This window comes from Mytilus trossulus, chromosome 6 (assembly GCF_036588685.1).
Source record: "Mytilus trossulus isolate FHL-02 chromosome 6, PNRI_Mtr1.1.1.hap1, whole genome shotgun sequence".
Taxonomy (NCBI): Eukaryota; Metazoa; Mollusca; class Bivalvia; order Mytilida; family Mytilidae; genus Mytilus; species Mytilus trossulus.
Genome location: NC_086378.1, coordinates 75,840,442 through 75,855,354, shown reverse-complemented (window position 1 = coordinate 75,855,354; position 14,913 = coordinate 75,840,442).

The following is a 14,913-nucleotide window of genomic DNA, read 5'->3' as shown; positions in this document are numbered from 1 at the left end:
TCATTTAATTGTTGGATGAGTGTCACTCTGCAAAAAACTAAAAATGAATCATTCAATGTACTTGGTTGAACCCATGGTTTTTCTATTTACAAACAATGTATTTTCCGCATTTAACAGTGACCATGAACTTGATTATGTCCTATTTTATGGACCAAAACTATCTGACGTAATCAACCAAACAAAAAGCTTCCCTCGTCCTGGATGTAGTATCAAAGTATATAGACACGTATAAAAGGAAATTGATTTTTTAAATATAGTTTTTCTTTTGATTATTGAAAAAAAAGCGGAACAAGATCCATTTCAGTAAATTAATCTGGAGGTGTGTTAAATAGTTAAGTTTGATTGGATGACAGGGACAACACCCTTAAAACAGCTGATTGTACGATGTTGTGTTTATCCTGGCAACCTCGAACTCCGTGAGATGTAGCGATCTTTAAAACAACTTTGTCCATGCATGAGTCTTGATTTTAAGCTTGACTTAATTTTGTGAATACAAAGACGTATAATATTATAACGCGACGTACACATGTACAGCTAGATATTTCTAGATTTTTCCACGATTCTATAATAAATAAACGGAAACTTTTGCGTAAAAATAAACATATTTACCACGTTTATACATCTTTGTGTTATTTTAACCTGAAAGGTCAATGTTAACACGGTCAATGTTCTATTTAACTTGTTTATCTATTATCTGAGATGGCGAATTAATTCTGGCATACTTTTTTGGCGTACAAATGGTATTCTTATATATATACAAAGTATGATTCTTACAGAACTCACTACAGTGAGTTTTGTATATATGTAGGCCTAATACAGTTATTAGTATTATTGGAACTTGAACAAAACAAGCACATAATGCCATTGTCTTTGATTTTACTAACTACTTTTAATTTACATGAATGCATATAATACCAGAGACATTATATTATGTATCTAATAATACTGATTTATATATACCAAACTATATTTTGGGGATTTCTAATTAAGCCCAATCTTGTGTCTTCTATTGCGGCTCAAATTGAGGGAGAGGGGGGGGGGGTTCTTAAACTAAGAAATATTATACCAGACAGTATAGAGTAAACGGAATAGCATAAGGGAGCATTCCGACGATTATGTTGACCAGTGCCAAACTCATATTTCCATTCTTCCTCATAAATGTAAAGATTGTGAGGTTGGTTTATGTAAGTTTGACCGTCCCTTACAAATTATTGTATATGTAGTATATATTCAATATTTTCCCATTTGCATCAATATTCAACCTTTTAATTCGAATCATTTAAGTTGTAAGATGATGCAATTATATATAAAAATATTTGTATAACAGATTTAAATTGATTTGTTCCAGGTGTTGAACGTCCGATCGAAGTATTGAAGCAAAACGATGATGCAATGTGTAAAAAATAATTGTAGCATATAATTTCGTGATCATTACATGTACATTTTAGGTTACACAAGAGCGGATAACCATAAAATTGCAAGTCATTTAAAGGTTTACCTTGATGAAATAATTAAAATTCAGTACATACAAATAGTTTTCTTAGAAAAGGACACAATAAATGAAATATGCGCCATACAAAGTGTGAGCATTTGCCATGCATCAATGAGGGCTGTTATATTTAACAAAAACCTTCTCCTCTGTAACTACTTAAAAACCAAACAGAATCAAACTTAGTCGAAATCATCTTTAGGGTGTCCAATGATCAAACCGTGCAAAATAGATGTCAAAAATACACATAGAATAAAGCATAGGTACTTGGGGACAGGACACCTTTTTTTTTTTTTTTTATCTTCCCCCTTCTTGCAAATTGCGTTTTTTCCATTAGTTTGACTTATTTTCGCGTTTTCCAGTACAATATGCACATAAGTATACTAGAAATAACTTGTATTCGTTATATTTGCTATCAATTCCAAGTTTACTTTCCACGTGGTCACTCATTTATTAGTCTGCTATACAATTATACAATAAAAACTATATATACGCTGGACGTTGTAATATGACAGGGTCTAAAACAATTCTTGAACCTAATTGCATTACAAATAACATACATTGTATTTTGATCATTATAAAACCACATTGCTTAGGGACGACATCAAAAGTTCAACGTAGAATAAAAAACTGAATAGTGACCTAACACGATAAATATTGCGTCAGTAAATTCCATATGGGATGAAATAGAATATTAAGTCAAGAAATGGATCAAGACAAATGTGTAAATAGGGATGTTTGACTCTTTTAAATCAGTATGAATTCAAGTTCACCATTTCTGATTTTTTTTCGATGAACTAAGTACGTATATTACGGAGGTTATGTCTTACAAAATGCAAAGTCAAAACTAGCCTATATATTTTGTAAGCTGTATTTCGTCACTATTCGTGACATAGCTAGATAGTGTGCCAGATGTTTAACAGTAAGGATGATGCAAGATACACCATGATCGATGTGTACATGTATTTTAGTATTTTGTTGTTAAAACATTTTATATATAATTTGAGGGTCACATTAGTGCTTAGTTATTGAAAACTACATGCATGCAAATAGTTTATACTGACATCTCTATACAGATACTTTCCAATTGAAAAAAATTAAATTAAATATATAAAAATAAGATGTGATATAGTTTCCAATGAGGTAACTAGTCTCCACCATAGACCAAATGTGAATGGTAAAAGGTTAGCAACTGTAGGTCATCTTCTATAACGAATATAGGAAGCTAAAAACAAAACTAAAATGAAACGAGAAAACTACGTACCGGTTAATTTACAAACACAATTACAACTCAATTACAGGCTATTCGGACTTAGGGCACACCTACAGAATGTGGCGGAATTATGTGGCGGACGCGCCAACCCTCCCCTATACTGAAACAGTGGTGTTACAGCACAACTTAAGACTAAAAGGTATAAAAATCAGTTCAAAGGGATCGGCTTAACTGGGCAGATCGTCATGATACTAAGACGACAAGCAAATATCAGAAAAAACCCACTAAAGACACATAGTAAAGATCTGAGAGTACTATTCACAGTTACTGAAAACACGTTCAAAACCAAATAATAACTAATAAAAAAACATGTTTCTAAGACAATATCATCAATCAGTATAAGCGCACCCAACTTCAAATGGATTTAGTATAAGAAAAAAAGACAACATTAACAGTCTGGATCGTTCAGAAAAAATATAAACCAATTAAAGAGAGGCGAAAGATACCAGAGAACATTCCAACTAACAGATCGAAAACAAACTGACAACATCATGGCTAAAAAAAACAACCTGAAGAATTGAAGAACCTCGCCAGGTTCTATATATGTAACTGTCCCAAGTCGGATTTGAATGTCTATAGACAGGGTTGTTTGTCGTTGGTTGATAATCTGATAATATATCTCCATGTTTCCTTTTTTTTTGTTATAAATCAAGCCGTTTGTTAGTTCGTTTGAATCTTTTCACAATTTCGTTTGTCATGTCGGTGCCTTTTATAGCTAATTCGATATGGGCTTTGCTTATCGTTGAGGACGAAATCATTTTTTAAAGTAACAAAAAGAACATGTCAATAAAGCATTATATACTAGTATTCAGAATTGCCAATGCATGTCCGATTTTTATGGATGTCACACAGCACTGTTGACTGTATGTGTGAAAATATGAATGGGCGCATAACAAGCATGCAATTGATAATTTTAGCGTCTTAACCTGTATTTTTGATAGCCTATTTGAATGAAAATCATCCCTAACCATTACTAACAGTGTGAACTAAGTATACATGCAGGATTTATTCTGAAGTTTATTTACATCATAATTTGATTATACTTTGAAAAATAAATAGTTTTAGACCGTATATAGCGGGAAAAAACAAGGAAAGAAAAGTGCAACATGTTACCACATCCTTTTATTTCAATTTTGTTTTAATACACCCTTTGGGATCGACAACCTATTGAAAGACCAGGAAATAGGACGGAAATGGTTAGTTATGAACGGCAAAAAATATCGTCATACCCGGATTAAAAAGTATAAACTCTTTCCATACAATTGTTGTCCGTATATCGAGCTAAACCAGATTTTTCACAGAAACAGTTCAACCAACCAACAGTATGGGATTATTTGGTTTTTAGTTTATTTTAGTCCATCATGTATTGCATGTAATATTGTACAATTTACTGTTGTAACCAAGGAACATTTATACTTTTTTCGCTAATTTGGCATTGATAATTTTACTTTTCTTTGAAGTTGGCTAGAACTTCACTAAAAGATATCTGAAACGTCTCGGTAAAATGTGTTCCGCTGTCGTAAATATACATTAAAAAAAAAATCGCTTAAAAAACATTACTTAAAAAATTTTGGGATGATTCGGGATCGTTTATAGTAATACTGGTGTACCAAAAACTTTCTAGAAAAGTCAAATAATAATTGATAACGGTACATGTATGGCATGCCAACAGTGAAAATACTGGAAATATTATTTTTGAATTTAAAAAGAAAATTATGTTAAAGGTTAATGATTCATTTTTATTATTTAGATGTCAGTGTAATTTCTTAGAATTAGTATTAGTTGGAAACTTTAGCTGCTCTTTTTTCAAACATGTCAACGAATTAGATTTTTGTCAGTTTGATATCTGAGATTAAAGATTATCTGTTATTGTTATCATCCAAGTATTGGTCTATAACAATAAGTCAATGAATTTGTAAATAAGCTGATTTACCGCCCTTTTATAGTTAAGCAAAAGCTGTCATATCCTTCGATTGTGGATTATGTAAAAATGTATTTATTATGTAATGTTATGTAAGAAATTAATCTTTAGTAAATTAATTCAAGATATTTTATGTGTTCAATATACATGTAGTCGGATTAAACCGTTGGCAGAATAATTAGTCCAGCCTTTTTCTTACGAAGGCCAAATTTCGATTGGACAGTACTTCATTTCGTGAATGTCAGGTAAAGCAATAAAATAAAAAAGAAGTGAGACAATTCATTGAAACGTAGTAAAGAAAGAATCAACAGTTACAATGGAACATGTGTTTGCTATGAGATATTTGTTGCTGGCCGAACCTCGACCGCCGGGTAACCTATGATATCAACAGTGAACTCTTCCATGTCTACCATAAGGTAGTCAACCCGGTATATATATAGCATAAAGGTGCACTTTTCCTTTGCCAAACACATGTGTATCACAATAATATGTAATACTAGTATCTAATCATAGACCGAAGTTCAAAGATCTTTCATGAAAACATATTAGTGTTAAAACCAAACGCACTATTATTTAAATCAATTGTCAATATGGACATCGTATTATGTTATTTATAACTTGATGTGCCCTAGTTTCTTAAGTTAGTATATAGTATTGTGTAAATAAACAGTCCAGAGAAAACCAAACACTTGATTAGAGTCTCTCGGTGTTGTACATTACCTCTGTGTCTTAATTATATAACTCTTGAAAATAATCTTATATAACTGATTTTTTTTTTATTCAATTTGCACAAAAGAAGCAGCTATGAAATCCGACAAAATGACAGAGTTCTTGTCGATGATAATGACATTTTCGCTGACTTTATTAGTGATTACTTTTGTATTCAAGTGGAAGCGATGGAGATCTTCCCCGTCGCTACAATAACTGGACTACTCATAGTATACTGCGGATGCCATGGGACACAATTTAGTGACTATTCGTAGTAGGATATTCTCAGGTGTTAGCGATATATTCTGAAGTTTTCGAATTGGTACTGCAAATGCATCGAAACAAGCACTGAAATCAGGAGAACACGATATTCCAATCGCCCAGACATTTATTCCTGCAAAAATTTGGAGACAAAGAATTCATTATACATGGAATAGTTTGTCCGCAATATATTCTCCATAGGAAAATTGACATAAGTGTGTACGGATATTCACCAAGTGATTCGGACTATGATTACCCATCGGACGAACTTGACAATGCTATTAGGAACAGACTGTTATGTTGATGAATAATTTTCTGAAGCATCATGTGATAAAGTGTTTTTTTATTCAAAGCGAAAAAATATAAGCAATGCTAAAGACATATAAAACAATTGATTAATATGTCTCTGGCAATGCCGCAGTGTTCATTACCAAGGCAGTTTTGGAAATTTGAAAGATGAACAAGCAATGGCTGAGATTTTCACGACAACAATTGTTACTTAAATTCATTTTTTGAAATCGATGCAAATGTCCGAACTATTGAGGTTAACTAAAATGTGAAAACGAGAAAGACGTTGGATGCTAACAATATCAGTGGAGTTGGTTTGGAAAGTGTTCTCTTTGACATTTTAATTACCCTGGTACAGAGTTTGATAATGCGCGGCAACTTAGCACCACACAGTCACTTGCTAGTTTTCTATATTAGTTACAGTCATTGCCATTTAACAACACTTGAGTTGAATTGAATGAGGTTGTTGGAAAAATGTACCCTTCTATCAGAGACATTGTTAAAGAAAAGAAAGTAAAAAACAAAAAAACTCTCAACTAAGCAACTGTTTTTTAGTCGTTAAGAATGAGGGCCGAATTTGCAGCTGTGGTGGTCTAATTTCCGTAGCCAATTTTCGCTGGAACTGTCGACTCGTGTTTCACGGTTGAACTGTACCTTCAATTCATTCAAACTCATCTCTTCGGAATTGTTTGAACCCAAAGTGATCAACAAGTGTCATTTGGACTCAGTCATAACATACAAGTGAAAGGTATTGTTTGTATGCTACCCAGAGCTATATGCACCAGGAAGATATATAGTTTGTTCTGCGCAATTCTTTAGATTTCAGAATATTAGCTAAGCTAGTCCTTTAATAAAATCAATGTGCAATTAACGTTAAACCCGGTGACAATTATAAAATAAAGCATAATATTATTTTTGTGATTATTATTTTGCAGTCTCTTTATTAAGATAAGACCAAGTTATGATTTAAACTAACTACATCAAAGAGGGACGAAAGATACCAAAGAGTCGAACTCATAAATCTAAAATAAACTGACAACGCCATTGCTAAAAATGAAAAAGACAAACAGACAATCAATAGAACACATGACACAACACAGAACACCAAAGAATAAGCAACACGAACCCCATCAAAACCAGGAGTGATATCATGTGCTTTGGAAGGGTAAGCAGATCCTGCCCCACATGTGGCACCCGTCAAAATCAACACGCCAACTGTAACGTTCGAAAAACTTGTTCACAATGAAACTTGACCGATGAAAAATCGACTGCTATGTTTTTCTCCTCTCAGTCCGGCAACCTTATTTCAACATCCCGAATTATACAGGAAATGGAATACGACCCCCCCCCCTTTTGGGAAAAAAAATGTTTGCTTTTATAGGGAACCACTGAAGCGTGACTGGAGCGGACCCCCTCTTAGGTCAGTCAGTGGGCCCCCACTTATGAAAGTTCCTGGATCCGCCACTGACCCTCTATGGCCCTATCCCGTATAAAAACGTCTGGATCCGCCACTGAATAATTATACTTAATCTAATAGTAGGTATGTTTTACAAAGGAAGTTTCTAGGTTGAGTTACGAATGTCGTTTAAGGGAACAGAAAACTCGACTTGCAGCAGTTAACCTAAACGTTCTTAAATTGTTTTGCAGGGTTTCTTTGGTATGAAGTGGGCATAGTACATTTAAACAAGTGGATACAAAAATCTGATTCGCTCACTCGTTAATATATGCCGTTTTGATATTCATTCTTTACGTTTATTGCAATCAGTAATGTTTGCTTATTTGAATTTCCCGTTTGAATGGTTTTACGCTAGTATGCTTTTAGGGCCTTTTATAGCGTGAGCTAAGGCTCCGTGTTGAAGACCGTACTTTGACCTATAACGGGTTACTATCATATAAATCGTGACTTGGATGGAGAGTTGTCTCATTGGCACTAATACCACATCTTCTTATATCTCTTTAGTGTAGATATTGTACAGATGTTGTGTCTGGATGACCATTATAATGTCGTACATATATTTATGGAAGACTTGTGTATAATTATGTAAGGAAACTATACACCTAATTTAAGATAATTCAACCAAAGTAGAATGAAAGATATGTTTTTAAATTAACGACAACGATGAGTGCTAAGTGGTAGCAATATCTCACATGGACCATAGGGCCCAGTTAGCAAATAATGGTTGAGCAGATTTAATGTATGGAAGACCTTAATACAAATGTGTATCGGTAAGACTTTTGAGCAGCTAGAATGTATGGAAAACCCTTGTGCAATTATGTATGGAAGACGTTCGAGCAGCTTGAATGTAAGGAAGACTTTTGTACTGCAAGAATATATGGAAGACTTTTGTTCAGCTGGACTGTATGGAAGTCCTTTGTATAATTAGGTATAGAAGACTTTTGAGCAGTCATAATGTATGGAGGACCTTTGTACAATTATGTATGGAGGACCTTTGTACAATTATGTATGGAAGACTTTTGAGCAGGTTGAATGTATGGAAGACTTTTGTACAATTATGTACGGAAGACTTTTGAGCAGCTAGAATGTATGGAAAACCTTTGTATAATTATGTATGGAAGACTTTTGAGCAGCTATAATGTATGGAAGACCTTTGTACAATTATGTATGGAAGACCTTTGTACAATTATGTACGGAAGACTTTTGAGCAGCTAGAATGTATGGAAAACCTTTGTATAATTATGTATGGAAGACTTTTGAGCAGCTAGAATGTATGGAAGACCTTTGTACAATTATGTACGGAAGACTTTTGAGCAGCTAGAATGTATGGAAAACCTTTGTACAATTATGTACGGAAGACTTTTGAGCAGCTAGAATGTATGGAAAACCTTTGCACACTTATGTATGGAAGACTTTTGAGCATCTAGAGTGTATTGAAGACCTAGACGTTTGAGCAGCTAGAGTGTATGGAAGACCTTTGTACAATTATGTATGGAAGACTTTTGAGCAGCTAGAGTGTATTGAAGACCTAGACGTTTGAGCAGCTAGAATGTATGGAAGACCTTTGTATAATTATGTATGGAAGACTTTTGAGCAGCTAGAGTGTATTGAAGACCTAGACGTTTGAGCAGCTAGAGTGTATGGAAGACCTTTGTACAATTATGTATGGAAGACTTTTGAGCAGCTAGAGTGTATGGAAAACCTTTGTACAATTATGTATGGAAGACTTTTGAGCATCTAGAAAGTATGGAAGACCTAAACTTTTGAGCAGCTAGAATGTATAGAAAACCTTTGTACAATAATGTACGGAAGACTTTTGTGCAACGAAAATGATTGTAAGACCTTTGTACAATTATGTATGGAAGACTTTTGGGCAGCTAGAATGTATTGAAGACTTTTGTACAATTATTTACGGAAGACTTTTTGGCAGCTAGAATGTATGGAAGACCTTTGTGCAATTATAAATAGAAGACTTTTGAGCAGCATGAATGTATGGAAGACCTTTGTATGACCGGACTATTTGGACAGTGCAATGAAATTAGTTTTGAAACAACATTTCAGTAATTCAATTGTTTTAATATATTTAGGTTTTGCATGTATTTAATTATTCAAGACTTTGTCGTAAATTTAGGCATAAGTGTTTTACACGGATTATGTGTCATAATCATGGACAAAGGTCTTAAATGCATTTACTCTATTTATTTCATTATTCATTCTATGTGATAGTTTGGACTATAATTTTCAAATACGTGTCGGACACTAATTACTCTTTTAATCTATTGTTATTTCTAATTTGTCATCTGTTAATCTTCTTAATCCTTTAATTGATTGTGCTTATATATATTGTTATTGTTTGTATGTGAGATTACATTTAGTTTGGAGTTTGTTGTTCGGTCTTCCCGGACTGCTGAAATAAAAGTTTAAGGAGCGAATCTTCCTTCTTGATTTACATTTAGTCGAATAGCCATTTCACCCGGCTATATCTGGTGTTAGGACGTACGGGCAACGCATCTTTCGGATACCTTGTTCTACCTGTGAAGCTGATCCCCCAGCAAACAGAAAAATGGATACTCAGAGAACCAGAAATTTTGGACGAAACTGGAGATACCAGATGTCTGATAATGGAGCTACCTTTCAGACCAGAAATTCAACACAACATATGGACAACTGCCTATGTAAGTTTTGTGGAAAGACTGTGAACAATCAATTTCATTTTAGACAATGTATAGCAAAAACGTCATTTTGCTATAAGTGCAGAAGTTTTGGACATTACGCCAGAATGTGTAGTTATCACAGACAACCGGACGTGAAAGTTGTCAAAGTTAAATCGAAATCAAAATTACGCCGCGACGCAGAAAGGATGAGGATATTCAAAGAAAACAAAGCTATGTCAATATTTCCTTGTGCGGAACTTACCACTATTGAACTGATGGATTTCTTTCCCGCCTTTAATTATGATAGAGAATTCATTGATAGCGTTACACTCAGGCACGACCGAGTGCATTCAGAGAGAGTGAAGTTTGAAATCAAAAGTGTTCATTACGAAAAGAAATTCAAAGAGCTGAAACAAGAGCATAACAGTGTGATTCGCAATTTAGAAAAATTTCAAAAACAAGGTGCAGATGATAAAAAAGAAATAGAAAAATTACAGGAACGCAATACGGATCTTAAAGCAGTTCATTCTCGGCTATACGATCAAAGATGTAAAGCCATCGACCAGCAATATCAATTACAGCGCGACAAAGAACGTATGTTGAATCGAATCACAACACTAGAAGACGAACTGGACAATATTCGGAAAAATACAAGAGAAGATAATCATCCAAACCAAAACTATCGTTACAGAGGACGCTACAATAACAGAAGAAACTTCAGGAACAATTTCAATTGAATATAATATTAAGACCCGGGACGTGTCTTCAGAGGCCGCGGGAATATATGACCGGACTATTTGGACAGTGCAATGAAATTAGTTTTGAAACAACATTTCAGTAATTCAATTGTTTTAATATATTTAGGTTTTGCATGTATTTAATTATTCAAGACTTTGTCGTAAATTTAGGCATAAGTGTTTTACACGGATTATGTGTCATAATCATGGACAAAGGTCTTAAATGCATTTACTCTATTTATTTCATTATTCATTCTATGTGATAGTTTGGACTATAATTTTCAAATACGTGTCGGACACTAATTACTCTTTTAATCTATTGTTATTTCTAATTTGTCATCTGTTAATCTTCTTAATCCTTTAATTGATTGTGCTTATATATATTGTTATTGTTTGTATGTGAGATTACATTTAGTTTGGAGTTTGTTGTTCGGTCTTCCCGGACTGCTGAAATAAAAGTTTAAGGAGCGAATCTTCCTTCTTGATTTACATTTAGTCGAATAGCCATTTCACCCGGCTATATTTGTATAATTAGGTACGGAAGACTTTTGTGTAGCTAGAATGTATGGAAACCCTTTGTTTACTTATGTATGGAACACGTTTGAGCATCTAGAGTGTATCATATGGAAGACCTTTGTACAATTATGTACGGAAGACTTTTGTACAGCTAGAATGTATGGAAGACCTTTGTATAATAAGGTACGTAAGGCTTTTTGAGCAGCTAGAGAGTATGGAAGACCTTTGTACAATTATGAACGGAAGACCTTTAAGCAGCTAGAGTGTATGGAAAACCTTTGTACAATTATGTATGGAAAACTTTTGAGCAGCTATAATGTATGGAGGACCTTTGAACAATTATGTATGGAAGACTTTTGAGCAGTAGAATGTATGGAAGACCTTTGTAAAATTATGTACAGAAGACTTTTGAGCAGCTAGAATGTATGGAAAACCTTTGTACAATTATGTACGGAAGACTTTTGTGCAGCTAGAATGTATGGAAGACCTTTGTACAATTATGTACGGAAGACTTTTTGGCAGCTAGAATGTAAGAAAGACCTTTGTACAATTATGTATGGGAGACTTTTGAGCAGCTAGAGTGTATGGAAGACTTTTGTACAATTATGTACGGAAGACTTTTGTGCAGCTAGAATGTATGGAAGACCTAGACTTTTGAGCAGCTAGAATGTATGGAAAACCTTTGTACAATTATGTATGGAAGACTGTTGTACAGCTAGAATGTATGGACGATCTTTGTGCAATTATATATGGAAGACGTTAGTGCAGCTAGAATGTATGGAAGACATTTGTGCAGCTATAATGTATGGAAGACGTTTGTGCAGCTAGAATGTACGGAAGACCTTTGTGCACCTAGAATGTATGGAAGACCTCTGTACAATTATATATTGAAGACTTTTGTACAGCTGGAATGCACGGAAGACTTTTGTGCACCTAGAATGTATGGAAGACCTCTGTACAATTATATATTGAAGACTTTTGTACAGCTAGAATGAATGGAAGACTTTAGTGCAGCTAGAATGTATGGAAGACCTTTGTACAGTTATATATGGAAGACGTTTGTGGGTGCAAGTGGGTTACACTAATGTCCTGACAATGTCCTGACAATGACCTGACAATGTCCTGACCGATATGAAATGGCTAAAAAATGTTTTATTTTTGACAGGATGGACTTCAAATTCGATACCAAGGAAGATTAATACATTTGATACACAAATATAAGAAAAAATAAGAAAAAAACTATTTTCAAGAGTTAGAAAACTTGACCTGACCAACTACGTACTCCAGTGACTAATGTCCTGACCGATGTAAAATGCTAATAACTTTTTTTGTTATTTGAAGGTTTGACTTCAAATTTAATGTCAAAGAAGATTCTAACATTGAATACATAGATATAAGAAAAAATATTTAAAAAACTATTTTTAAGTGTTAGAAAACTTGACCTGACCAACTACGTCTTTCCCATGACTATAATCATGATAATGTCCTGACCAATGTAGAAAATGCCTAAAACTTTTTTATTCTTTAATGTATGGATTTCAAATTTAATGTCAAGGTAGATTATAATACTTAATTTTTTGATGCAAGAAAAAGATTAAAAAAGATAATTTAAAGAGTTAAAAAAGTTGACCTGACCAACGTTGACTCTGCTCTGACTAATGTCCTGACCGATGCAGAAAACTTTTTATTATTAAAAAAAATGACTCAAGTTCCTAACCAAGGAAGATGATAGCAATAAATATAGGAATTTATGAGAGAGAAAATAAAACGCTGAAAAAAAATTGTTTTTTTATTTTTTTTGAAATGTTAGAAAACTTGACCTGACCAACTTGATATTTGTCATGATAAATGTCCCGACCGTTATAAAGATATCAATAACCTTTTTGTTATTTATTGGGATATTACCAAGTTAGGTATCAGGGAAGATTACAACACTTACTATAAGCATGTAAAAAAATATTTTAAACTTGACCTCACCAATGTTTACCTTGTCTTGCAATGTTCTGACTGATGAAGAAAAGACAAATATTATAAAACTGTTTTTTTCTCTATCTAAAGACAGAATATACTTAATTCTTTAAAATATATTGATATTTTTTTTATTTAAACATACTGTAGTAAAGAAAGAACTTGTATGCACTTTTTATTATTCGTAATATATGTGTACATGGTGTATAAGAAAGGCAAAAGACAGTGACATAATAAAATTATATTTCTGTGTGATTCTAACATAGTTTTACTTTGAATGCTTGTAAAAACAATATATCGACATCAAAAGAAGCCCATTTCCTGTCCTTATTTATAATGTTTATGTTATTTGACATGTTTAATCCCTCATTAACTAAACAACAAAAAATAAGTGAAATAAATAAGAAAAATATAGTTAAGTATTTCTGTAAACACTCCAATTTGTGTTAATTTTAATTAATGTATGTGTGAATAAATTTTAATTTAATTTAATTTAATGGACTTAATTGCATTCTGTACATCTTTATAATCCTTTCATATTAAATGTAGAAAAGGTGCATTTACTTATATCTACAGCATCTCTAATCACATATCACTTTTCTCAGTGATATTAAACTTTTAATTATATCCTTTTCAATAAACAAAAAAGTTATTAAACCGACATTCATCATGATGTATATAAAGATTAAGTTTTCTTACATTTATTATTAAAAAACAAGTGTGGACACAGATGAGTGTGGATAGTATGTTTGGATGTTTGACAGTGTCTTATGACAATAAAGTTCTATGTTTTTCCTATATAGTCTAGTCAATATAGATGAAAAATGTGGCCAACCTCAAAAAAATTGCAACAGAATTATTTTTGGTATTTTTCAATCTTTGTAACATACTAAAAGTCTACCAAAATATCTGAGTGGGAAAATGGATTTTTTGGGTGAAAAATAGCAAAATTTGACAAAAATAGCGAAAAACTGGGAAAAGCTTGCTTAGCATTCATTATTGATGATAATCATTTCAAATAAAAAGTTTTAAAACAGGATATACAGTGTTTATAAAATTAAATTATTAAAAAAAAATTTTTTTTTGTATAAGCATGAAATTTTAGGTGAAAACATCTGATTTTTGTTGGAATTTGAGATTTACAAAGCGTAAATTGATTAAAAACCGAACAGCAAAAATATAAATATTGGTAAAAGAGGTTCATTTGATAGTTTAAAAAAGACATAAACCTTTATTTTAACCATTCCAAAACTTTAGAGCAATAATTAATTTGGTAAATGGTGATTTTGGGCAAAATATAGCAAAATCATCAAAAAATCGTTAAAAAATGGAAAAACACAAATTTGGAATTTTAATTGTTTTTAAATCTATCTAAAAAAAGAAAAATTCAAATCTTAATAGAATAATAATCAGATCAAACAGAATTCATAGTTGAACAAATTTGAAAAAGCTGATTTTGGGTGAAAAAAGCTGAATTGGGCCCAAAATTGTCAAAAACTGGGAAAAACTGATAAAATTCATAGTTTTTCAGAAATCAATTAAGATGTTAGTGAAAATTAATTTATATTCTTTATATGAAAAAGTGCAATGCTTAAATTCATACAATGTTAACCAACAAGTGACTTTAAGGATGTTTGCTTGT